Consider the following 4,085-nt stretch of genomic DNA (forward strand, 5'->3'; position numbering starts at 1 on the left):
TCTTTTTTCTTTTTTTTAAGATTTTATTGATTTAACAGAGAGATCACAAGTAGGCAGAGAGGCAGGCAGAGAGAGAGGAGGAAGCAGGCTCCCTGCCAAGCAGAGAGCCCGATGTAGAGCTCAATCCTAGGACCCTGGAATCATGACCTAAGCCGAAGGCAGAGGCTTTAACCCACTGAGCCACCCAGGTGCCCCTCCACTGGTTGTTCTAAGGACAATAGGCATCTTAACTTATCACAAGGTAAAAGGATATTTAACATTTTATATGACCACTTGTTAGCTTAAATTAGTCAATAATTTAGTATTATATATAAATAATTTAGTATTTAATAGGATATAATTTAAATATTTCATATTTACATTACATTTATACTAATGCAAGTTATTAGTTATTGAATTAACGATGATTTCAAAAATTATTATTTCTTTAATATTTAGGCATCTGGTATGTGGTCTCTGCCTGTCTCCCCCACCCTGGGGTCTGCACGTGTTGGGGGCAGATGTGCCTTTCTCATATTTGCACGGGTGTGTTTTTTCACATAGCTATATTCATAGTACGAATTGTATATTATGACTACCCCAAGTATTTATCCTGCTTTTTTATTTATGTTTTTATTTTTAACCAGCTTTTTAAACGTAACATTTTGTTGTAGGCATTTTTTTTTTTTTAGATTTTATTTATTTGACAGAGAGAAATCACAAGGAGGCAGAGAGGCAGGCAGAGAGAGAGAAGGAAGCAGGCTCCCTGCTGAGGAGAGAACCTGATGCAGGGCTCGATCCCAGGACCCCAAGATCATGACCTGAGCTGAAGGCAGAGGCTTAACCCACTGAGCCACCCAGGCGCCCCTGTTGTAGGCATTTTTATTTGCCATAAGTCTGTGAGCTTCTTTTATAAAAACTATGTTGGATTTCCTGGAGTGGGCAGGGCAGATTTCAGTTAACCATTTCTTTACTTTAGGACAGTGAAGCCATTTTCAGTTTTTAGCTTTTTCCTCATGTGGCAGCAAGTATCTTGGTGCATCTCGTGCTTTCCCCATTTTAGAACCTTTGGCAAAAATCCCCACTGGTAAGATTACTCTGTCGAAGAGAACAAATATTTTTGTAGTTCTCAGTACCTATCACCATATGATTTTCCTCAAGAATGGTGGGGGGTGGTTGTGATGCCAACTGGGTGCCAACTGGAATTTTTTTTTTTGTATTTGACATTGTCTTTCTTTGACGATTAGCTAGGTTGGAACGTTTTTCTGTAAATCTGTTTACTGGTTATAATTTATTTTATGTAAATGGCTTTATGCCCCCATCTATTTATTGATAAGTCTCTTTGTTGGTTTTTAAATTTTCAGTTTATATGAGCTCTTACGTAATATGCCCTCCTCAAAACTGTTTAGGAAGGAGGCAGAGTGTAAATACATAAAAACAGGCAGTAAACTTTTGTGTCCCTTTTTTCCTGTCAATATTTCTCCCCACTTACCGCTTCCCTGCCGTTTTTTTTAATGCAGAAAATTTACATTCTTCTCTAGTCAAACCCACTAATCTCTCCTTTGTGATTTTATCAGTGATTTCCAAGTTTAATAAAAGACATTCTCCCTCTGGAGATTTGATGAATGTTTAAGTCTCTCTTCTTTTGGTTTTCCTAGGTTATTAAAAAGTATGGAGCTCTTTAATCCTTATAAAACTTCTCTGTAAAGACTCCCTCTGGTCTGAGGAAGGGGATGATTTCAAAGTATAAGTTTCTCAAATTCGGCAGTTTCCTTCCCTAGTTTCTTTGCCTGTGATGGTACCTGAGGCTGAGACTGACCAGGTCCTACAGGCTGTCTGTCTGTCTGTCTGGCTGGCTGGACAGAGGGGATAAGAGAATGAGAACTTGCCTCTTGAGCTACATCCACATCCAAGGGGCAGCGCAGGGTACTGGGAGAACACGACTCGGAACTGAGTTTGGCCCGTGTGTGTGGACCCTCAGCCTCTCATTCTCCCTCTGCAAAACGGGGCCAAGAGTGCCTGACAGACAGGGCTTGTTGGGAGGATAACAGGAGATGAAATACGGAAAGTTCTAGAACACCACTTGGCCTATCACGGATCTCCCAGGGCCCTTGATACCGACTTGACTCCTGGGTCCCACCTGATGACCAAAGGTATCTCTGAGCCTCCCTCACCAGAGTGTGGGCAGGCCTGCCAGAACAGTTAAGAGTATTTACTTTTTTAGGTGAGAAAATGAAGGGTTAGAACGTTTAAATGGCGTGCTCCCTTCAGCAGCACACAGACTAAAACTGGAACTGTACAGCGAAAGCATGGCCCTTGCACACGGATGCCAAGCAAATTCGTGAAGCGGCCGGTTTTATCTATATTTTTTTAAAGGCAGTTTCAGTGTCAGAGCAGCAGACGTTCTTGACTGTTCTGACACATGGCACCCTCCAGCCCCGCTTTGCCTCGGTGCCTCAGGGTCCTCAATGTGAAATGGAGCTAATTATCTCCATCGGTCTCCACTGCTGAGGGGTTATTGGATAATCAAACGAAAGGCTCTGAAAAAGGCCACGGAAAAATCCAGAGCCAAGGTAGTGTCCCCATGGGCGGCTCAGTCCACTCCTCTCTCGGCCTGGACACAGACGAGGCCTTGTGTTAGGTCTGCGAGGCTCCCTCCCTCCCCACCCCTGCTCCCCAGGAGAACCACGCAGAGACTCTGTGAAGGCCCCTTGTGCCTGCTGCTCGCTGGGCAAGAGGCCCAGGGCTTAGCGGAAGCCCCAGGAAGCAGAGCCTGGAGGTGAGCCGCACTCAGACCCCACTGTGTTCAGCTTAGAGCAGCTTCTGAAGTCTCAGAGAGCCAAGGTGAGGAGGAATGTGGGGTCACCCTGGCCTCCTCCATTTCACAGATGCGGAAGCTCGGGCTCCGACAGGCAGCCAGAAAGTGGTCATGTCAGAACATGGGCCAGGGGGATCCTGGCTCCCAAATCCAGTACACTTTCCTCTGTTGCTGCAGTGGCCTCCTTGGGAAGGGCTCCTCTGGCCCTTCTGGAAAATTCTTTGCAAGTTAATGACATTTGAACAAAAGTGCATGATGTTTGAGGATCAGAGTGCTTGCTTTGACAAGCATAGCAAAGCCCTAAGAGCAAGATGCCTCCACAGTTGGGAGGGAGTTTCCTGGGTGTAGAAATTTCCAGAAAGGGAAAGCAGCGTTTTGAGTCGGAGCTTGAATTTATTGAAGCAGCTGGAAGAATGTGGGGGCAGTGGCTGGAGGCAGGCAAAGGTAGTACGGAAATTTGACACCACCACCCCACCCTGACATTTTGGCATTTAAAAATAAAGTTGCTTTCTCTTTCAGCCCTTTTTTTTTTTTAAACCAGAAGCCAGACTGCTCACATTGAAGTTTAAGAGGCCAGCAATGGTCCTGAACCCTGGCTGCACGTTAGAATCTCCTGGCTGGTTTCAAAGTCCCAGTGCCCAGATCAAACCCCCAAGCAAGCACACAGGAGTCTCTCGGGGGAGGACCCAGGCCTCAGCAGTTCTTAAAGCCGCTCAGGTACTTCTAATGAGCCACCAAGGTTGTCTAGGGCACCACGAGACCCTGCATAACTTTGCCGTCTGGTTTGTGAATCTAAACACATAAACATGTGGGGCAAGTGTGTAATTCTGCTCACCACACACACTCTGCCCAGGCCTCAGGAACACCACCGGGAGAAATTCCACTCCTCTGCCCCATCCCACCCACCCCCGGTTCAGTCTTACTGTTGGGGCCCTTCCCCAGGCCCACCTCCTCCAAAAGACGGTCCCAAATCAGGATAATTCCTCTTCTACTTAGTTATACTGTGTCTCTGATTTGACTAGGGGCCCATGGCCAACATGTGGATCTTTCCTGTGGCTTTACCTGATGTGGGTTGTTATTTCTGTCTTTAGCCAGGAGTATATTCTTTGCCCAATGAGATGGTTAAACCCTCTGAGGGCAAGACCCCCAGACTTTCTCTTCCCAGAAGCCCTGAGCGGACCAGGAGCCTTCAGTCAAGACTTGTTGTCCAGGAGCTGAATGAAGTCATTGGATCCAACTGGGTTATTCTCCACACATTTAAATCTGACAATGACCCTGGGAAATTAGG

General features: G+C 45.9%; 1 non-coding gene across 1 annotated transcript; it reads left to right on the plus strand.

Annotated features, from left to right (window-relative positions):
* The first annotated feature begins 2,237 nt into the window (after positions 1–2,237).
* Positions 2,238–2,349, plus strand: LOC123927337. The gene has a single exon (XR_006815422.1). It is a non-coding gene; the product is annotated as a U6 spliceosomal RNA (small nuclear RNA).
* Positions 2,350–4,085: the final 1,736 nt, after the last annotated feature.

The sequence above is a fragment of the Meles meles genome, chromosome 16 (genome assembly GCF_922984935.1).
Source record: "Meles meles chromosome 16, mMelMel3.1 paternal haplotype, whole genome shotgun sequence".
NCBI classification, from domain to species: domain Eukaryota; kingdom Metazoa; phylum Chordata; class Mammalia; order Carnivora; family Mustelidae; genus Meles; species Meles meles.